The sequence below is a fragment of the Lissotriton helveticus genome, chromosome 7 (genome assembly GCF_964261635.1).
Source record: "Lissotriton helveticus chromosome 7, aLisHel1.1, whole genome shotgun sequence".
Lineage (NCBI taxonomy): Eukaryota > Metazoa > Chordata > Amphibia > Caudata > Salamandridae > Lissotriton > Lissotriton helveticus.
The window spans coordinates 1,371,784,826-1,371,808,603 of NC_136068.1; positions in this window are offsets into that span (position 1 = coordinate 1,371,784,826).

A 23,778-nucleotide genomic window follows, 5' to 3' on the forward strand; every position below is an offset into this window, starting at 1 on the left:
ACATGCAGCTGACCCACCCCCTTGAGGACAACAGCATCCTAGACCCATCCCAGTCCGGATTCAGACACAACCACAGCACTGAGACTGCCCTTATCGCCGCCACAGACGACATCAGGCGCCAGCTAGACAACAGCGAGACCTCAGACCTCATCCTCCTGGACCTGTCAGCCGCATTCGACACAGTCTGCCACCGCACACTAAGAACAGGCCTCCAAAAAGCCGGAATCCAGAAGAAGGCCCTGGACTGGACCACGTCCTTCCTCTCCGGCAGAACCCAGAGAGTCCGTCTCCCGCCCTTCCGATCCAAAGCCACCGACATCATCTGCGGCGTACCCCAGGGCTCATCCCTCAGCCCGACCTTGTTCAATGTCTACATGGTCCCCCTCGCACAAGTGGCCCGCCATCACAACCTGAACATCATCTCCTATGCCGACCACACCCAGCTCATCCACTCCCTCATCAAGGACCTGCACACCGCAAAAACCAACCTCCACGAGGGAATGAAGGCCGTTGCCGAGTGGATGAGGAGCAGCCGTCTGAAGCTGAACTCAGACAAGACAGAGGTCCTCATCCTAGGTCCCGCCCCTCTGGCTGGAACGACTCCTGGTGGCCGACCGCACTAGGAGCAGCCCCGACACCCACGGACCACGCACGCAACCTGGGGTTCATCCTCGACACCTCCCTCTTCATGTCGAAGCAGGTCAACGCCATCTCCTCCTCCTGCTACAACACCCTCTGCATGCTCCGCAGGATCTACAAGTGGATCCCAAACGAAACAAGAAGAACAGTCACCCAAGCCCTCGTCAGCAGCAGGCTCGACTACAGAAACGCACTCTACGCAGGAATCCCGGCCAAACACTTGTGACGACTACAACGCATCCAGAACGCCTCAGCCCGACTGATCCTCAACGTCCCCCACCGCAGCCATATCTCCTCCCACCTGAAAGGCCTGCACTGGCTCCCCATCAACAAGAGGATCACCTTCAAGCTCCTCACCCACATACACAAGGCACTCCACAACACCGGACCAGCCTACCTGAATGACAGACTCAACTTCTACACCCCCTCCCGTGAATCCAACGAACGACCTCCAGTGGCAGATCTTTCTCCTTCCTCGCCGCCAAGACCTAGAACACCCTCCCCACCCGTCTAGGGCAGACCCAAGACCTGCTCACTTTCAGAAGACTCCTCAAGACCTGGCTCTTCAAGCAGTAGCGGCACCCCCCCCCCCCCCCTCAGCGCCTTGAGACTCTGACGGGTAAGTAGTGCGCTTTACAAATTCTCTGATTGATTGACTGATTGATTGATTGATTTTGCAGTGCTATAGGGCAATTCAGTGGCAACTCAGGCAACTTTCCATACAGCACAATGCCACTTCACTCTACACAATGGCACCCCACTCCACATAATGCGCAGCAGGAGATAGATTGTAAGTCTTTTGTAACTCGGTGAAGGATATCACCTCTGCCCTGGAGCACAGGTCACCCAATCAGGTCCATTTATCAAAGTCCTGTCTCATCCCCATTGTACCCAAAAGTTGTAGTCCCACAAGGGAGTTGCTTGAGTAATCCTATTTCCCCACCCCAGTTGGCTGAGTGTCGAATGCCAAAGTCAGACCGTCAGGGCCGTTGATCCCTCCAGGCTAAGTCAGCGTGGATTGGTGTAAAGCGCTCACAAATAGCCGTCAGATTGGAGAACCAAACAGTCCATCTCGTAAGATGGTTCGGTTAGGGGTTGATGAACACATTGGTTGGTAGTCGTCAACTGTGCTGCTCTGTAGTATGTTTGGATGTCACGCAAAAGGCTATCCCTCCATCATATCAACCTTGCGTCAGATTTCCAAGAGCAAATCGCTGGGATCCTCCATGTCACAACACAGTCCTAATCTCACCCTCTATGTCTTTGAAGTAAGTATCAGGCACGGAGACCAGCGAGTTCTGCAATACATTCAGGAAGCGCAAACGCTATCATTTTGATTAGTGTTGCTCTCCCCAGCAAAGAGAGCGTGAGTGACCACCAACGCTGGACATCGCTCTCGAGTCGGGGCAGTGGGCCGTGTAAGATCCTGGCGTGGAAGAGGTCCAGTGATGAAGTGATGAAGATTGCGAGATATCGGAACCCATCTGTCACTTTTCGTGCCTCAAAATCCTTCGGTAGACGTGGTGCCGGTCCGTAAAGGACAAACACCACCAATTTGGACTGAAATTGGTTAAGATCTTTGATATTCTGGGAATAGAGGACTGCGGAGACACCACATAAAGGAGGATGTTGTCAGCATATAATGATATTCTGTCTTCCCAGTTCTCTGTCCAGCAGAAAGAGCGAATCAATGGATCTCCTCAGACCCAGGCTTCCAAAGGTTCGAGTATTAAAGCAAATATGAGTGCTGATAAGTGGCAGCCCTGCCTGGTCCTTCGCTGAACAGGACGGGACACTCTTCCATTTACCACCACCTGCGCCAAAGATTTGGTGTAGAGAAGTCATTGCCAGGACAAGAATTGCGGCTCAAAGTCCATATGCTTGAGCACAGCAAAGAGGTTTGGCCACTTGGCGGTGTCAGAGGCCATGCGTGCATCGATGGACCAAACCACTGCATCCTTCTGGATTCTATGTTTGCATTGCTAAACTCAGTGGAGACATCGCAAATTAAGGGCAGTGTTACGACCCGGCATGAACCCATATTGATCTGGGTGAACCAGCTTAGTAATGAGTGGAATGAGTCAGTGCACCAAGAGTTTGGCGAGAATTATATCCTCGGCATTCAGTAATTAGATAGCCAGGTAGGAGGCACTATGCTCTGCCCTTCTTCCCTATTTGTGTATACCAACTACAGAGGCGAGCGTCTAATCTCTGAGAAGCATGCTTTCTTTGAACATCTTCAATAAATGTGGTGCTGTGGAAGGTGCTGTGAGTTTGTATAATTCTTTCGGCGGACCATTCCGTCCCAATGCCTTGCCCGAGTTTAGGACTCTAACTGCTTGTTTCACTTCATCCTCTGTAAGTTAGCTATCCAGAAGTTGCACGTCCTTAGGTACACGAGACAGGAGTGATCGATCTGCCAGAAGCTCAAGGGACTTGTGCTCAGTGGCCTTACCCTCCAAGGTATAAATATGTGAGTAATAGGTTGCGAATGTGTCAGCGATTGCTTGTGGGTCAAATAGATCCTACCCGGTGTCCTAGCAAATGGTCACAACCCATCTACTTACTCTATCTCACTTATCTAGCCACGTGAGCTGCTTGGTCCCCCATCTCATACACCCGGTGCTATGCTGCCCTGTTTGCAGCTCTAGCCAACTTCGTCCCCTGAGCTTTTTTGTCTTGTTTTTTAGGTTTAAAGTGTGTTATCATTTCCATCACCCACCAGTTGAGTCACCAGCTGAGTTTTCAGTTCTAAAATGTCTTGTTTCAGTGTCTCCACCACTGCCCTCTTGTCTTGTCTGTGCCCCACTGTTAAAGAGAGGGCTTGCCCCCTGATCACCGTCTTATAAGCCTCCCAAAGAGTCACAGACGAAGTTACCGAGTGCTCATTTTCTCTAAAGTAATGGTATGTCCAATCCAATCCAAAATTCTTTATTTCGGCCATATAGACCATAAAAGATGCAGTACAAAACACAATACATACATTTAAAATACAAATTTTTTTTTTTTGAAAAGTACAATATGTAAAAGTCTCTTCTCATCCAGCGAGGAATAGGGAGTGACATGACAGTACCATGGTTCAGAGGGCTGTTTTCTTTCTGATTAGCCATACTGCCATTAGAAATTTGGATAAGGCGAACACAATGTGACCCGAAGTGCTAGTTTTCATTACTCTGAATGCCTGTGTATACTTCCTAAACCCCAGGTTTCTACAGAGCGGCGCTATCCAATATTTTCTGGGTCTATAGTAGGCAGAGCATACAAACATGATGTGGAGGTCATCTTCCTCATAGATGTTACAACATGGACACATTTTGTCACCCCCCTTGGTCCATTTACAAGTAAAAGTTTTGGTAGGGAGTGTACCTAGCCTCCATTGTACAAACAATTTCCTCGCCAGGATAGGAAAAATAAAATCCATAAAAGGTTCAAATACATAAGAATTTTTGGATTCCAGAAATCGCGCAGTAAGGGTGCCGCTATTTTGAGCATTCATCAAAAGTGAAAGGCTCCTGTCTTTGTAGATTTGGGTCAAAGCTTTGCGTGAGATCCTTTGGCAACCTCGCGCGGGATCTTCCCATAGCTCCGAGAGGTTCATAGTGAGCAGTTCATTTTTTACGAAAGCAAGCCAGGGGATTTTACTATTGCGGTTCAGGCTCATGACATGGATAAGGTCCTGCCTGTAATGGTGTAGTTCGTTTGTGGACCAGAGCCTGTGCCAAAACTTCACTGGCTTTGACACAAGCTCCTCAGCAATAGAGGGGAGACCCATGTCTAATCTCAGTGGCAGGAGTGGGTGCCTTGTGGAAGACCTAGTAGGCGCCTTAAAAAGCTGTTTTCCACTCTTGCCAAGTCTTTACCTGCTTTATACCCCCATAGCTCACTGCCATACATGGCCGCTGCCTTAGCTTGGGTCCTATAAGTTTCAAGGGCCGGGCTTATGGGCTTGAAGGTGGAAGTATTTACCACCTTCAGAATTGCACCCGAGAGTTGGGACAGTTTGACCCTTGATCTAGCTATCTGACGGTCCCATGATAGGTTTTCCTGCAATGTTACCCCCAGATATATAAAGGTAGAAACCCTCTCGAGGCTAACAGTACCCATGGTGGGATTGGGTCTGGCTTTGTTTGGTGGATTAAAAATCATAAACTTAGTCTTCTCTGTGTTCACCTCCAACCCGTGCTGTCGACAGAAGAGACCAAATCCGTTCAGGATCCTCTGGATCCCCATAGGAGATTTGGAAAGCAGGAGGGTATCATCGGCAAACATAATTGCCGGAACCCTTCTGCCTGCCAAATATGGGGCGTCATTGTCCTTAACGTTATCTAGATGTAATATAACGTTATTGATGAAGAGACAGAACAGGGTCGGTGCCAGGACACAGCCCTGCCTCACCCCTCGGCGGACGGGGAACCTGGGCGAAAGGTTGCCATCCCTCCCGCACCTGACCTGCGCATAGTTGTTCTCATGCAGCCTAGTTATAATGCTAAGTAACTGGGGGGTACTCCCAACTTTTCCAAGACCTCCCAAAGTTTCCTGCGCGGGACTAGGTCAAAGGCTGACCTCAAATCCACGAAGACCATGTACAGCCTTCCCCCCTCTAGCCTCACCGTCTTCCAGTAAAGGAGGACGAGGCGGAAAATCTGGTCCAAGGTCGACGTGTTTTTTCTAAAGCCAGCCTGCAGGGGGCTCATGACATCGTTGTCCTCCACCCAGTCTAACAGATGGTTTAGGATGAGGCGCGCAAAGAGCTTTTGGGGAACATCTATCAGGCTAATCGGCCTGTAATTGGCCGGGAGCAGAGGAGACCCTTTCTTATATATCGGCACAATCTCTGCTCCCAGCCAAGAACAGGGGACCGCCATGCCTTCTAAGATGGCATTAAAAAGGATAAGAAGGTACGGACCCCAAATGTCAGGGTGGTGTCTGAAGAGATCTCCCGGTAGCTTGTCCAGCCCCGGGGCCTTTCCCAACGCTAGGCGCTCCAATGCAGTCACCACCTCACCTAGGGAAAACTCCAGGGCCACATCCGAGGCACCAGGGGGCTCAACCACCACTCCATCGGGCCATAGAATAGTATCTTGGTAAAGTGCCCCAAAAAAAACTCCCAGACAGAGGGGGCGATGTTAGGTTCAACTGCTGGTTTAAGTTCCCCCGTCCCGTTGTTTACCAGGGCCCAAAATGTCCTGGAATCTTTAGCTTTTAAGGCTTCAGACAAGTCATGCCAGTGATTCCAATCCCACTCTACCCTTGCATTGGCCAATGCTGCTTTATACTCCCTCCTGAGGTCTACAACCTTACCCTTATCAGAGCCCTCCTTGATGGTAGCGATTAGCTCGGATTTAATTTTCCTACAAGAGGAGGTGTACCAAGTAGGGGTACGAGTCTTTTTCCTTCGTGATTGTACCACCGGATGGAAAACCTCTGCAAGGTCCCTCACTAGTTCCTGGTGAATGCTGGCTAATCTCTCATTATAATCCGGGGGTCTTGATTGATTTATGAGAGCATCCACCTCCTTGAACCTGGGGAGTGCTAGGCCATATAACTTGTTTATGGCGTCTTCTGTGTTGAGCAGCTTTCCCCATTTAACACGGCGCCTATTTGTAGAGAGAAGCATGTCTCCCTGATCATCACCGCAGGCGGCAGCAGGCGACCCTGCTGGGGGAACGGGATGCTGGATCTCCAATTGGAGAGCATTATGGTCACTATCTGACCTTTGTAACGCCCTGAAGTCGAGAACTTTGGGCCACATAGTGATATCTATTAGAATGTAATCCAGCCTTGACTCATGGTCCCTTCTATTGAAAGTACACAGCGAGGGGGTATCAGATGGGGTACGCCCATTGCATGCCCTCAATGCGAAGTTCAAGGTAAGGGACGTGAGTTGTACTGCCAGCGGGGACCAAGCTTTGGGGTGAGGTGAAGACGGGGGAGGGACTCCCCAATAATCATCCTCAGCGGTAAGAACACCCTCCTTTAGTCCTTCTAGGGGTTCGAGTGGCAGTTAAAGTCCCCTCCCATCACTATCTTGTGGTCACCTGACAATTGACCTAGGAAGGAAGACAATTCATCTAAGGTGGGGGATTCATTGGGCGTGGCAACTGGTCGCGAGTAAACATTAACAATGGCCCATGATGTTCTACCAGGCCATGTAAGCAGCACACACTGGATGTCCTGCGAAAATGCATCCATCTTTACCGCCTGACACCCAATGTGACTCGCTACCCAGATCGCCAAGCCTCCCGAAGGCCTCCCCCTACCGTTCCACTTTGCTGGAATTTCGAAAATTTCAAACCCCCTTCTGGTCTGTGGTTCCCTCGCCCATGTCTCCTGGAAAAGGAAGATGTCGCTGCCACTTATCAGGAGATCCCAATCAGGTGTACCTACCTTATTTGTGATCCCTGCCACGTTCCAGGAGAGAATTCTCAACCCTGGACCTTGTGGGGGTGGTCCTGGCTCACCAGAAAGGAATGGTGCGGTAGCTGTGGCGAGGTCAGGGTCTCGCGGGCCATTTGTGGTAGCCGGAGTAATAGACGATACAGCCACCTCCGCTGGTTGCAAATTAGGACCAGTCGGGGTGTTGGATGGTGACTCTTCTTGACCCGAGATAATTCCTAGGATGGCCCTTCCTTCTTTGGCCAGATCCTGCACCCTATTATCAGTAACGGGAACAGCTCTCACTTCCCCCCTACCTGGGACCCCGAAAGCCGATTTTTCTGGAGACTGTTGTATAACCCCCCTTTGTGGTCAATCCACCTGGTCAAGGCAGGAAAATCTATTCTGGTGGATAAAATTACCAGGAACGGGAAATACATTGTGCTTGGGCCTGTATCGTGAGCCATCTACAGCAAAGCCCACTCTAGTCCAACCCTGTTCCCTCCCCACCTCAAGATTACAAACATTAGGATAGAAGTGTGAGAGAGACACTAATTCAATGGTGGACTTATCAGGCCTTTCAAGCCAATTACAAATATATGGGGCAACCTGTGGGCTTTTAAAGCTGACAATAATGCAGTCCCCTGCCCTGTTCTTAGGAGTAAAACCAATCCATGGAATCCTTCTGACCATCAAAACATCACCTTTTAGGTTCGGAGGGAGGGGCCTGTTGGTATTAAGCCAACTAATTACCTTATTACGCAGCGAGTCCTGCGGCTCCCTTGCGTCACCAGTGAGCTCAGGCACTCCCACCATAATCGCCGTGTATGCCACTGCCTCGGGGGGCAGATTGACCGCCCTGCGCCTAGCATTAGGACTAATAGGGCGGCCAATGTGACCATTGGCAGTGCTCTCCTCTCTCGTTTGTTGGGAGGCTGCAGGTTGCTTAGACCTTCTAGGAGCAGGAACAGGAGGCCTTGACGTTTGGGATGACGATGGGTGCGATTGGGGGGCAGAAACACTATTGTTGGTGTGCAAGTCCCCTTGCTGGACTGATGCCACGTTTGGGGCCTGGGTAGTCATTACTGGGATCGGAGGTCTATTCCCAGCAGTCTCCCGGGGGACTCTTTGAACATTTGGACCCAGACCAGGACTGTTTCTTTGTTGAGTATTTTCTAGAGCCATCAGTCTAGCCTCTATAGAGTCCAGTTTTACAGACAAAGGGTTCAATAAGTTCTCAAAAATGTCCGCAAGTGAACTGATGAGCAAGTCTGTATTGTTGAGAGGGGCCCCACCAAATATGAATGGCCCTAAACACACTGGTATGGCTGTAGTTGGTGGAGGGCCAGGGTGTTCCGACCTGTTTCCTGGGGAAATGACCTGAGACGAGGCCGAGATGTCTGTACTAACATCCAGGTTTTGCTTGGTTGAATCGACTTTGGCCCTCTTTGCCCCTTTTGACTTCCTTGACCTTTTCCTTTTCGATGGTTGATCCCCTCTGCTACTTGCGGGTTCTGTTAGAACTACAGCCCGGCCCACATCCTGCCACTCAGTTTCCGTGCAATCCGCATTAGAGGAGGGATCTACAGCCCCGGAGAGGCGTAGTGAGTCTCTGTCCCTCTGGTGGTTTAACGGGGTCCTTAGTTGTTGTAGGACTGACTCAATAGTCTGGTCAATACTATCCAAGAGTGACTGGTGGGTAGCATCCAGAAGTAGTGGGGTACTAGCATCAATTGAAGAATCCGGGGAGTCCAGTAACAAGTTTTCTGAGCCCACCTCGGGGTGAATGTCTAGCACTGGTTGTCCTTTGTTGGCCAGTGCACTGGCCTTGGGGAAAAAAAATTCCAATGTGCTAGAACACTGTTGAACAGCCTTGCTCCTGGAGACCCTGGTAGCCATATTGCAATGGGATGCACAGGGGCCGCAAGCTTGAGGAGTGAAAGATATTTTATCAAAGCAAGGCGTCAGAGGGGTAGCCCGGTCCGGTCTCTACCGGCCTCTAACGGCCTAGAACGGCCCGCCCTTTGCCCGGGCTTAGCCCGGCGATCGCCCGCGCGCGTCCCGCGGTGCGCGTGTGATTGAATGAAGATGTAGTTGATTGGGACTAAGGGGCGCGGCCAGCCGGGAAGAGTCCCAGGTGCGGCGTCTCAGCAGCCGCTGGGATACCTGGGACTTGCAGTCCCGCTGCGCCGTTAGCAAGCGTCCACGTCCCTCTTCTGGTCGGTTACGGCTCCCAGCGGCAACGGTCAGTCTAAAAATGATTCCCACTGCAATGTTCCACCAACGCTGTAATTAAAGGGGCGGGGGCGTTCCTGGCAGGGAGAGCAGCCACAGGTGTGGCAGGCAGGGACTCCTGGGATACTGAGTCCCTGCAGTACTGCTCGCAGCCCTGCCGAAAGCCTCGATAGGAAGATTGTGCTCCTCTCAGCCCCAAAGTCCAGGGAGGCGCAGCGGGACCCGCGGAGCGGGTCCGGCAAGCTGTGGGTCTTTAAAACAGAAGGTGAGAGTAAAATCCGGCTCCCAGCGGCAACGGTCAGTCTAAAAATGATTCCCACTGCAATGTTCCACCAACGCTGTAATTAAAGGGGCGGGGGCGTTCCTGGCAGGGAGAGCAGCCACAGGTGTGGCAGGCAGGGACTCCTGGGATACTGAGTCCCTGCAGTACTGCTCGCAGCCCTGCCGAAAGCCTCGATAGGAAGATTGTGCTCCTCTCAGCCCCAAAGTCCAGGGAGGCGCAGCGGAGCGGGTCCGGCAAGCTGTGGGTCTTTAAAACAGAAGGTGAGAGTAAAATCCGGCTCCCAGCGGCAACGGTCAGTCTAAAAATGATTCCCCATGTGGTATGTGGATTTAATAAGCCCCTTCCTGATTCCTGGGACTTTACAATACCAGGGGTTTATCGTCACTGTCCTATTGGTGCCTGGAATGCCCACGCTATATCTTGCCCATATCGGGGAATGATCGGAGATTCCCCGTGCCAAGTGCCACACATCTCTAAAATGTGAAAAGCGTAAAGCTAACGAAACAAGTAAGTCAATACATGAGAGACTCCAGTGTGCCCAGGAGTGAAATGCATATAGCTATGTGGTAGTGTTAAGGGCTCTTCAAATGTCAACCCGGTCCAATGCCACTACAAATTCTGCCTGTCAGGTCTGCGAGTGGAGTGGCAACCTTGGGGGCAGATGGTCTCTACGGCCACATAGTGTCATATTAAAATCACTTTGCTACAGGTGCTTCCCCACAGGAAATCTAATTATAATAGCACCCAAGTCTGGGAAGGTTGCGCCATGTCGAGCCGGTGGGACATATACTGACAGAATGTTGATTGTCTCTCCCTCCCATGTCCCCGAGAGGGCAACATACCCAAGGTCGGTTCTATGATTTGCGAGGCCCTGGGCCAAAACTGAATGCGCGAGGCCCCTCTAAATTACTTAAGGGAATGCGCAAGGCCCCTCTAATTTTCTTAAGTGGCCCTATTCAGAGACACCGCGGGAGGCCCATTGTACAGGATTTTAGCTCCCCCACAGTTTTAACTTTCAGGCCACAAGCAATTCTCACACCTCTAGCCTGATAGGTGTAAGAATTGCTTGTGGGCTATGCCTCCCGCAGTGTCTCTGAATGGGTCTCCTTGCAATTGGGACAAGGGTGAAGCGTCACTGTCCCCTAGGCCTCCAGACACCATCTCTGAGAGGCCCAGGGAGGAGACCCCTCCCATAGACCCTAATTGCAAGGAGACAGTGAAACAACAGGGAACATGATCGGTTCGGGCCGATGCTGGTGAGCTGAGTGCGAGGCCCTGGGCAGCTGCCCACGCTTCCCATGCCTAGCGTCGGCCCTGAACGTACCTGCCTAGTTTGTCTGTGTGTCTGACACCCCACTGTGGCACGCAAGGCCACAGCTACCAGGCGGATGTAAGTCTAGCCAAGGAGAAGGGCCAGTCTTAAACCAGGGCGTGAGGGACATGGGGGAGAGGGAAGGATCAAGGCCCTCAAAATGGCACTCTCAATGACCCCATAGTCAGTGGGGTGCTGCCATAGTCTCAGGGGCCCTGAGCACATTTCGGGAGATCTACAGTGACACTCCCACATACTTCTACCGGCGTGGACATGGTATGTAGTGTGGCTGCTTGTGGCTAGGCCCAGTTCATTTTTACTCCCAATATGTTTAGGCGCATTGGGTGAGATCGTTTATTAAAATGGCACGTGGCAGTGGCGGTCTCCGTTTGCAATGTCATCTCTACTGTATGCCACACGGCATTGGTTTGTTCCCCTCAATTCACTGCTGCAGCCAAGGTCTCAACTCCTCAGCGGGTGAGGGAGACACACACATCGCTGGTCCCCTGGCACTTGCAGGGCCGGACTGGCTACCAGGCAGTTTGGAATGCTGCTGAGCTGGGGGCTGATTTCGTTCATGGAGACCTGCGTGTGCTAAACGAAATTCGTTTTGCTATAATTATTTCAAAGCACACGCAGGTCTCCATAAACGAAATCAGCCCCCACTGCAGTGAAATCAGCCCCCAGCTTGGCAGCATTCCAAACTGCCCGGTAGTCAGTCCGGCCCTGGGCACTTCTCACTCTGCTCCGGCCTCAACTCCACTGCAGCGGCAGGATCAATATGTGTGGACGCCTCCTCAGAGGCACCGCGCTTTTTTCAAATGTAGTAACCGGTAGGGCAGAGAGGTGGGTTGGTGCTACTTCATCCCTCCCCAAGGAGAGGGCACACTGCAGGCATCACGGGCAAGGCAATCTGGCCTCAGACACTAATCGGCCACACATCACCTCCATTACTCAATAGCAGGGGTCGGAGTTCCACCCCACTGCACAGGCCTCATTTCTGTTGCCGCATATTTCCGTGTCAGGCAGTTATGGGACACTGGTCTATGGCTTCCCCACATGCTAGTCGATCCTGTGATCATTTGGGTGATGGCAAATGGAAGGCTTCTTGAGTGGGTAGTAGGGGATGAAGTGGCTGGGTTGCGGAGCCGCTCTAGGAAGTGGCCATCTACTTCGGTGGTTAGCCATGCCCCTATGTCCCCTGGTTTTGGTCCGATCAGTCTATGTAACCCTGGTGGTCCTGCCCATTCTCGTCTTCCATGGTTCTCCTCCTGATTCTCTGGCATTGTTCCTCCTGTTAATTCTGATTATGGCCTGGCCCACTTGTTCTAGTCCTCTGGCCCAGGCCCTCTTCTTCCTCTAGCTCTTTCTGTTCCTCCTCATGCCCCTGAGGATCTGTTTTCAGCCTGTCTGAGTATTTCCTGTGAATCTACAAGCAGGCGTGCCTATTCACCTATAGAACATACATCTTAGCAAAACATGCTTACTGTGCCAGAGGGTGTTGCAGTTGAAGATATCTATTGCTCTATTCACCTCCCGTAGCAACCTTTCTTGAACCCTGCCATTAACGCCTCCCATTAATTTTGACTCTGTGACATACATTATTTCGCTCAAAAGACTTGTGTTTCACCAAATGTTATTGATTCTACACCCTCCACTTCCAATGTGTGCCTTGCAGCCATATATAAATGCTGTTGGTTGTATTTTCAAGCACAATCGAGCGCAAAGAGAGAGACTCTGAGAGTACATGCAGTATACCCAAAAGCACATTAGGCACATTGGGTTAATAATCAGTAGGTGCCCACCACTTTTATTTTTTTTCTAAAACATATGGATTTGTATGTTGAGGGGAGGCACTTAAACAGAAAAAAGAGGGCCCTGTAGGGACCTCTTCCAACCATTGTTTTACTGCTTTGCAGGTGCTGATCAGTAGTAGGACCAACCCACTTAAAACATCATGTCAGGGCTTGGGCCGAGTTTGTAGTAGGATGCAGAGATCATCCATAAAGCTTGAGATAGATACATTATTGACAAGGGGGCAAGCAGAGTTCTAGGGGAACAAATATGTCTCGAGCAATTCATGGATATTAAACTGGTCCTACAGAAATATGTTGAGGTAAGAAAATCCTTCTCTCGTTTTCATGCCGTTTATTGGATAAAGCAAACAATGCACTGCTCTGGAAAGTTTTGCTCTATAAAGTGATAGCCTCTGGTTGGGTCAAAATTACTTTTGCCCTCCTCAGTGGCCAACATGTAGAATTTCGCCTTGGACCACACAGTGAAGTATTTCTATTTCAGAAATCACCTATTAATAAAGGGGTAAAGCAGTGATGTGTCCTTGCCCCCAATTTAACATTTTTATCCTGGACACCGTTTTAAACATTGACTGTAAATGTCCATCACTTGATGCCTAATTTGACATGCATCGGAATGTAAATTGTAGCCGAAAAATGTGTGGTATACTGTGAATAATACGGAAGTGGAAGATTTGCAGAAAAAGAGAAGTTGCGCTTCTCGAATCACAATATAAGTGCTATAGATACTCTCCTCTGTAGAACTGAAAAATTAAGTTGTTGCTTTCCAGGTTGTTTAATCGCAACCCTTAACAAAAGCATACCATCACAGAGCAATCCCTGGTGCATTGTTTGTATGGCATTGAGTAAAGGCCATAGTAAGAGAAAAGTTCCTATTCCAGAAGGTAACATTGAGCAAATCGTTGCTTTAAAAACTCTTAACTTTCTGGGGAACCTCAAGTGCCCTGATGTGCAAGCAAATACTAAATAAGTTACCGAACATGGAAAGTAGTAAGGGAATGATAGCTTTCATCACCATTCATTTTTTGACAGGTGGGAACGCCCCCCTGGAAGTGACGTAGGAGCCGGAAGTCCCGCCCCGGATGTCCCTCCCCCGGAAGCCCCTGGCAGGAAGTCCAGGGCAGGAAGTCCCTCCCAGGAAGTCCAGGGCAGGAAGTCCAGGGTCTGAGGGCTCCCCCCAGAGGGGCAGTGGTGGAAGTGGGGCAGGTGTAGGGTGCGAGTGCCCTTCACACAGGAATTAATGGATGTGTGTCAATGGATGTAGAGTGATGGTGTGGGGGTAGCTAGGGCTAGCGGCAAGGCAGGCAGTAGGGCCTAGAGGAGTGTTTAGGGTTGTGGGAGCAGGGACTTACCGGTGTGCGCCATGTTGATCGGGTCAGCAGGGACATGTCTGGGCATGCAGAGAGACATGTCTGGGCATGTCCGTTGGCTAGTTGAGGCTGCAGGCTGATGTTGCATGAGCAGCGTCGTGGCCCATCTGTGGACTGGGATCACTAGAGTGTTGCAGGGTCTTTTTTGGGGGATAGGCCAGCCCCTAGGAGGCGTGTCTGATGGCGATGGTGTTCCTGAGTGGTGGCCTGCTGTGTAGGGGGGCGTAGCCATAGCCAGCAGAGGGCTGGAAATCCATTGGCCGCAGAAGAGGCGGGAACCTAGACCTTTTGTTTGCTGGGGCAGTAATTTTGCCGCCTAATTTTAAAAAGGCTCTGATGGAAAATTACAGCAGTTATGAAAATAAAATAAAAAATAATAAAGACAAGTGTGCAACTATGGCTTCTTTCTGCGTGGGAGTAATGTATTAGGGATGATAAACATGGACAGTATGTAATCCAGCAGCTGGGGGCCGTGTAACATGCCAGGGCACTGCATTGTAACATGGTGGAGTGTGCTGCAGCAAGCCTAAACATGTAGTTTTCCATTGCTATATTTTGCACAGCCTAATAGTAAAGTCTCTGGTGTAAAATGATGCCTATTATGAAATGGAAAATAAATAAAATAAAAAATAAAATGAAGATAAGTTTTATGCAACTGTGGCTTCTTTCTACGGGGGAGTAATGCGTTAGGGCTGATAAACCGGGGACCCGTATGTAAGGCAGCTGGGGGGCCGTGTAACATGCCATGGCATTGTTCTGTAACATGGAGGACGGTCCTGCATCAGCCCCAGACTGCTATTTTGCCAGTGCAATATTTTGCACAGCCTAAATTTTAAAGTGTCTGGTGTAAAATGACACTAATTATGAAAAGAAAAATAAATAAATATTTTAAGGTCTCTGATGTACAAGGATGCCTGTCATGGAAGCCATAATAAAGGAAATTTTAAAATAAATACATAAATAAAGACATTTGTTGTGCAATTGTGATTTCTTTCCTACGGGTGTGTAATGTATTAGGGATGATAAACAGGGGGGCAAGTATGTAATGCAGTTGTGTAGGCTATGTAACAGGCCTGTGCAGGGTTCTTTAACAGGGTAATGGGATGTACAGACCTAAACTGTAAGGTTGCTGGTGCAGCACCATGCACAGCCAATGTTGAAAGCCTCTGCTGTAAGTGCCATTAATTATGAAGGAAAAGTAAATAAATATTTTAAAGGCTCTGATGTAAAATGATGCCTATTATGAAAAGGAAATTTTAAAATAAATGCATAAATAAAGACATTTGTTGTGCAATTGTGATTTCTTTCTAAGTGGGAGTAATGTGGTAGGATTGATAAACAGAGGTTAGTATGTAAGGCAACTGGGGGCTGAGTAACAGACACTTGCAGGGTTCTTTAACAGGGTAATGTGTTGTCACAAACCTAGACTGTAAGTTTCCTGGTGCAACACTATGTACAGCCTATTTGAAAGTCTCTTATGTAAATGACACTAAGTATGAAAAGAAAAAATAAATAAAGACCTGTGCTATGCAACTGAGGCTTTGGCTCTACGTGTGAGTGTGGGGACATGGCTGAGAAACATGGCACTCTTATACAGCATGCATTAGGGTTCAGCAACATGTACAGGCATATTTTTGCAATGGTAAAATAGGCTGCTGCAGCCCAGAAGTGGGATGGACGGAGCAAGTTCCACAAAAGGCGGCAAACCAACCAGCCTGGAGATGTAACCTGGTGAAGAAAAAATGCTTTTTCAGCCCCAAAAAGAGCGGGACGGACCAAAGTTTCATAAGAGCGGCAAAACCAAAAATGTAAGTGTGCTGATGTAACATTTTCAGCGCCTAATTTTAAACCGCCTAAAAGACTGCTAAGACACGAAGAGTCTTCTACGTGGGGAGAGAGCTGGCATGAACTGATAAGCATGGAGTCTTGCAAAGGGTGGAGCCGAGGGTCTGGAAATATGCACAGTCATGATGTTCTTAGGCAGGGAGAGGCCGGTGAAAGTATGACTTTTTTAAGGCACGCTTTTAACACCTTGGGAGTGTGCAGAGAAAAAATTGAAATAGGGACGTAACTACACTTGCACTCTGAAATTTGTTGGAGCACCTAATTATATCTTTGCGGGTAAACAGGCTTTGCAGAAGACTACAGAGTTAACATGGCGCAGAGGGGAAACAGCCACGCTGATGAAACACACTCTATACTTAATGTAAGTAGCTATGGATTTTGTTTTTATTCTATAAGGCAGTTCTGGTATTTGTTAAAAACTTTAGACAAGGAATAACTGTAAAATAAGCATGCATATAGGTATTATTGTAGTACTATGTCATAGAGACCTAACAGCTTTAAGAGGGTAAAAATTACAAATAAAACAATGCCTTTTATACACATACCTTAAGTGTTGGTGGTCTCCGGCATCTGATGTATTACAATGGGCCAGTTGTGGTAGGTGCACTGGCTGCTGCTCTGCGCCCTAGTTCTACCCCAGACACAACATTTTATTGACTGCTTGCCTTCTCCTGCTGCATCTTCTGGGAGCACACTCCTCAGCATACTGATACACGATCTTTACTAAACACAGCCAGCATTCCAGTACTTGTAGTGCTGGCTATTCTCAGTCTCATACTGTTTAGGGGAAGTACAGTAATGTTATTGGGAAATCGACAATGACAATACTTCCTATCAACATTCTATGCATGTTTGCATTCATTTGAGAAACCTATTGATGTTTTCAGGGTGAGTGTGAAAACATCAGTTGATGCTGTTAGTCTAGTACATTTGTATTTAGAGCAGCCAGGATACAAAGTGCACAGCCCAGGGCTCAGACAACACCATTGCATTTAACAATTACAGACGTGGCATTACAAACCTCAGCACCCTGCCATTGTATCCCCTTATTTGGCACCGCTGCTATCCTCCTCGTGATTGTCTTCTATTCAATCCACTGCAGTATTGACAACACTTGTTTATTGTAGCTTTACTGCTTTGAGTCCATGTCTCATGGATACACAGGTTTTGGCTCTCTTGATCTCAGTTGCAAAAATGGTACGCTGTCGACCATTCTTTGCAGTGGTTAATTTGTAAAAAATAAGGGCTGGGGTTCTTATCAGGAGGCAGCCTGCACCAGCCCATTTCTCCTGTTAGCACAGCCTAAAACAGAACCAACTACCAACCACGAAAGTGGGGAGAGGATGTGGCGTAATGGCCAGAGTTGCTGACTTCAGCACATGGGAACCTGGTTTTAGCCACGGTATCGGCTCAACATCCTGAGATTCCGGACAAATCACTTAATCTCCCTATGCATAAATGAATGTGTCCTTAACTGGGGCTAATGAAAAGCACTGGTGTTGATGATTAAGCGCCGGCTGAGCACTGGAAAACACCAGCTCAAATTAAGCACTGATTCCTATGCTTCTTTGTGCTAGAGCTAAAACATACATGAACCTGTCAATCTGTGGAAACTATTCCTAAATGAAAGTGCCTTGAAGTACATGTGCTGATGCAGGAGTACAGATCCATACTCCCATACACAGAGTATACTCCTTGTGTTGTACATTCCCAAAGGTACCATCCGGTGTAGATAGAAAAACACAAACTTCTTTTTGTCCACACCTATATCACTCGCAATTTCAACAACTGGCGCCCCCCGGGTGTTGGAACTAGGGGTGCAGCAGGTGATACAGCACCACCAGACCTGGAAGGAGTTAAGAAAGGTGATGGAAAACAGTGAAGCCTTTCAATCTGTGAAATTTTCAAACAGCATTAGCTGCGTGCTCAAAAGCAGTGAAAGATCAACGTAAATTAAGGAGAGCCCAGAGAACAAAGGTATGCCGCTCTTGTGAGAGTGTGATATCAGATTACAAGAACGAGGCACATAAAAGGCACTAATGTAACCAATAGCTCATTTTTAAAGTTTGCCAACATCGCAAACAAGAATCATTTGAGTCTTTTAATTGGGAAATGTGGAGACAGACATGTGTTAAAGTAGGGTGCGAAAACAAACCAATCCACAAATTATTTTACCCTTGCGTGCATGCATGGCTAAAACCACTCCGATTTATTAATGGTCTCTTCTAAGTAACTCATTTCTTTAATATTTGTTTTAAAAATAAATTGACACAATGTATTCAAATGTTTCATAATATCGCACCATAATGCAAACTGAACCACATTTTCACTAAAAAAGGTCTCAGAATATCATTCACCCGATTCCATCCCTTTCAACTCCCCACTTAAAACTTTTTGTCATGCTCATTTGATACACTTGCTTGTTCAGTAACAGAAGGATGCTCTTAGAACACCTACAGTTTTAGTGTGCTGAAGCCCCTGACCAGCATTCTGAATGAGAAATGTGTTCTAGCATAACTGATGGCTTTTCAGAGCTCATGTGACATTGTTCACCAGATGACCCCTTTCAAGCTCCCTGGGAAGCAGATCCCACGTTGGTTTATGCTGTAGAGCACTTCTGCGGATGAGTCTAGACCTTCCATAATCTAGATGACAGAAGATTTTTGTTTTCCAAATCCTCGTGCAATTAAAAGTGTCTCAGACCACGGTAGACATCCCTCCATTGCCATAACGACCTTTAAAATCTACATACTTAGTGTGTCAAAATAGGACTTTCTGTGGTGTATTGAGCCGAAGACGAAAATGGACTTGGATATCCAGAAAGCGAGGAAGTAAACCTGATACGGTGTTAGTAGCAACTGTGCAAATAGGAAAGAACTCTGTTATGTTATGGTAGGTGTTTTTATTTAGCCACCCTACACAGTTTACATGGTCTGTTAACACCCTTAAGTGTTATTGCAGTTTGCTCTCCAACAGAAGGTTCATTTATTGGGGGAAATCAGACTTGTGTATTCCTGATTTGTTGTCAGTGTATTTGTGGTGGCTTTGCTCAATTTGCACAGTGGTGGTGTGTCTCTATCCCTGAGCCTCGAGGTTATTGTTTGTCCATTTGTGGATGTAAGCAAGCAGATGCCTCTGGGTAAGGGCTGAATGGTTTGCATTATATTTTTATATTATACTACAGCTCTCTTTGGCCCAGCAGGGTGAGGTTTTGCTGGAAGAGTTTTGCTATAATAGATGGTTTATACTAGATGTTGAACACCCTCATTTTCTGGGTAAGACTTGTGTCTTGCTGTAACTTGTGTAAAGAAGCAGGTTGGTATGGTTTAGACTGATGTGGTGTTGCAGTGGGTGGTGTAGGGTGGTGTGGGGAGTCAAGTGTGTTTTTGGCTATTGTACTACAATGAATTGTATAGTAATTACATTGCAATTTAGTGTGGTAAGGTATGGTGCTATGAAGCATTTGGTGATGTGGTACACAGACCTTTAAGGTGAGATGTAATGATATGTTGTGCCAGAGTCTGAGAAAGTGTGGCATGGTGTGGTATTGAGTGTGTTGAGAGTGGTGTGGTACTGAGAGATGTGGTGTTGAAAATTGATGATGATGTGACATGATGGCATATGTTAGTGTATGAGCTGTAGTGAGGTAGACTGAAGTGGAGTGGTGCAATATGAGATTATCTTGTGTGGGATGTTGGTGTTCGCTGGTGCAGTGTGGTGATATGTACTGATTGAACTTCGTTGTTGTATAGTTCTGCTGTGATGTGCAATGTAATGGCTCTTATATGGATAGTTGTGGTATTGAAGGGCCCGTTTACTGCATGGTGTGGTGTAGTCGGATGTGAAAGAATAGGGAACGATGGGAGGGGTTGATAGAGGGGTGGGGTGCAATATGATAGACTGCGATGTGGCTCGGCATAAAGTGTGGGATGTTGTAATCTGGTATAAGTATACTTGTATCCGGTGGTGCAATGTGTAGGATTTTGCATTTTGGTGTGGTGTAGATTGGTGTGGCTACATTAGTGTGGTGTTAGATTTTGTGGTGCTATGTGGCATATGTGGTATGGTGAACAGGGAGGTGTGTTGTGGTACAGTAGGGTGTGTTGTATACCATAGAATGTATGGTCCTGTGTGGAGGTTTTAAGTCAAGGAGGATGCTGTGAGGTGCGGTGGCGTGACAGGAAGAGTTTTGTCATAATAGATAGATGGTTTATACTAGATGTTGAACAACCTCATTTTCTGTGTCTGACTTGTGTCTTGCTGTAACCTGTGTAAAGAAGCAGTATGGTATGGTTTAGACTGATGTGGTGTTGCAGTGGGTGGTGTAGGGTGGTGTGGGGAATCAACTGTGGTTTTGGCTATTGTACTACATTGGTTGTATAGTAATTACATTGCAATTTAGTGTGGTATGGTATGGTGTTATGTGGCATTTGGTGATGTGGTACACAGACCTTTAAGGTGAGACGTAATTAAATGGTGTGCCAAAGTCTGAGAAAGTGTGGCATGGAGTAGTATTGTGTGTGTGTGTGTGTGTGTTGAGAGTTGTGTGGTACTGAGAGATGTGGTGTTGAAAATTGATGATATGACATGATGGAATATGTTGGTGCAGGATATAATGTGCTGTAGTGAGGTAGGCTCAAGTGGAGTGGTGCAATATGAGATTGTCTTGTGTGGTATGTTGGTGTGTTCGGGGGTGCGGTGTGGTAATATGTACTAAATGAACTTTGTTGTTGTATAGTTCTGCTGTGCTGTGATGTGCAATGTAATTGCTCGTATATGGATAGTTGTGGTATTGAATGGCATGTATACTGCATGGTGTGGTGTAGTCTGATATGGAACCATAGGGAGCTGTGGGAGGGGCTGATGGATGTGTGTGGTGCAATATGATAGCATGTGATGTGGCTTGGTATAAAGTGTGGGATGTTGTAATCTGGTATAACTATACTTGTGTCCGATGGTGCAATGTGTAGGATGTTGCGTTTTGATGTGGTGTTGATTGGTGTGGTGTACATTAGTGTGGTGTTAGATTCTGTGTTGCTATGTGGCATATGTGGTATGATGAACAGGGAGGGGGGTTGTGGTACAGTAGGGTGTGTTGTGTTGTACCCCATAGAATGTATGGTCCTGTGTGGAGTTATGAAGTCAAGGAGGATGCTGTGAGATGCGGCAAAGTGATGGGAAGAGTTTTGCCATAATACATAGATGATTTATACTAGATGTTGAACACCCTCCTTTTCGGTGTCAGACTTGTGTATTATGTAAAGAAGCAGGTTGGTATGGTTTAGGCTGATGTGGTGTTGCAGTGGGCGGTGAGGGTGGTGTGGGGAGTCAAGTGTGGTCTTGGCTAATGTACTGCATTGGGTTGTATAGTAATTACATTGCAATTTAGAGTGGTAAGGTGAGGTATGGTGTTATGTGGCATTTGGTGATGTGGTACACGGACCTTTAAGGTGAGACGTAATGAAATGATGTGCCAAAGTGTGAGAAAGTGTGGCATGGTGTGGTATTGTGTGTGTGGAGAGGGTATGGTACTGAGAGATGTGGTCTTGAAAATTGATGATGCGACATGATGGAATATGTTGGTGTATGATATAATGTGCTGTAGTGAGATAGACTGAAGTGGAGTAGTGTGATATGATATTGGCTTGTGTGGTATGTTGGTGTGTTGGGTGGTGCCGTGTGGTGATATATGTACTAAGTGACCTTTGTTGTTGTATAGTCCTGCTGTGATCGTGCATGTAATTGCTCTTATATGGATAGTTGTGATATTGAATGACCTGCATACTGCATGGTGTGGTGTAGTATGATGTGGAACCATAGGGAACTATGGGAGGGGTTGATGGATGGCTGTGGTGCAATATGATAGCATGTGATGTGGCCTGGTGTAAAGTGTGGGATGTTGTAATCTGGTATAAGTATACTTGTATCCGGTGGTGCATTGTGTAGGATGTTGCGATTCGGGGTGGTGTAGATTGGTGCGGTGTACATTAGTGTGGTGTTAGGTTTTGTGTTGCTATGTGGCATATGTGGTATGGTGAACAGGGAGGTGTGTTGTGTTGTACACCATAGAATGTATGGTCCTGTGTGGAGGTATGAAGTCAGCGAGGGTGATGTGAGGTACGGCAACGTGACGGGTTATATGGTCGTAGTGAGTTGTTGTGTGAGATAAAGGGTGGGGGTCTCATTTAGGATTTCCACCCTTGTTCCACAGCCTCTGGGTGCTATCCGGTAAGGTGTGAATTGATCTGGACTAACGTCTTGTGATGCGAGTTGCATTGTACTGAACACATTATAGTGTGGTGTTAAGCTTACTGATTATATTGTGTGCCAAGTGTAGTGATGATGTAGTATGGTACGGAATTGGTTGGGGGTGGTGATGTTTTGTGGGAGGCAGGTTGATATTGTATAGTCTGGAGGTGTTTTGGAGTGTGCTGTGGCGAATGCTGTTATCATATAGCAGAACAACAAAAACCCTTTAACTTATTTTAGGAGCCCGGAAAACATAGCAGTCTGAGTCGAAGACCAAGTTATACTGGAAACAGAGTTAATTAATTATATAATAACATTTACAATTGGTGTGTTACCACTTCTACGCATGTGCAGGTAGTGGTAGAAGTGGGATTGAGGATGCTTCGGTTGTAGACACAACAGTGTACCAAGTGGCAGTAGGTCAAAGACATTTTCAATAGCTCTTAAATAGTATTCTCAAAAGGCCCTACAAGAAAGCAAGCTTTTTCACATAGCCTTCACGGCCAAACTGCTAGATAAGCACAAAATGGCAGTGCAAAAAATATTGCCTTCGGTAGTCTAGCAGTTGCTAAATCCAAAGTACACCCTAAAGTACCATCTGCCATCTTACAAAAATAGGTTCCAAGGAAGTACTCTACTTATGTATTCATTCATTTTGAAGGTGTGGCTAAGAATGCAGCCTCTTAGGCAATATTGTTGGGCCAGTATACCTCCTTTATCAGCAGAAGTCCAAGCTGCAAGTCAGGATGCTAAGCCTGTGAGTGCCGCACCTTATGAAGATCTTAAATAAGCCATTATAGCGAAAATTGGGCTCAATGAAGAGAATTACTGAGTTGTGCTCAGAGAGAAATGTGGGTGTATAAGGAAATCCCTAGGCATTATTCTTTAGAGTCAAAGACTAAGGAGAAATATGGTACTGATGGGTTTGGCTAGTGAAGGTTATAGATAACATATATATGGAGTCATTCATAGATATTTTACCTTCTAGTACTGTAAGATGAGCAAAGCAACGTACAAGGTTAGGCCTACAGGAAGCCATTAATATAGCTTTCGACAATCCTTGTGCTCAAGATTGGAAATTGGGAAATATCTGAAGTTAACACCCACTCCTAATGTCTGTAAAGGCCCACTTATTTCTCCAAGAATATATTTTTCTTCTAATGGCTCATTATTTCCATAATGGAGCAGAGAAGATCACCTCCAAAAATAGGCCACCTTTAATATTAATCTCTCAAGGACCACAATGCCTTAACTGTGGTGAATGGGTCATCTTGGTTGAGTGTGTCTTAGGAAAACACTAGCAGGAAGGCACGCCAAGGAAGCTTAGTGTGCTTATGAATGTTTATGCTAGTGTACAAAGACACACTCAACCAAGATGACCCATTCACCACAGTTAAGGCATTGTGGTCCTTGAGAGATTAATATTAAAGGTGGCCTATTTTTGGAGGTGATCTTCTCTGCTCCATTATGGAAATAATGAGCCATTAGAAGAAAAATATATTCTTGGAGAAATAAGTGGGCCTTTACAGACATTAGGAGTGGGTGTTAACTTCAGATATTTCCCAATTTCCAATCTTGAGCACAAGGATTGTCGAAAGCTATATTAATGGCTTCCTGTAGGCCTAACCTTGTACGTTGCTTTGCTCATCTTACAGT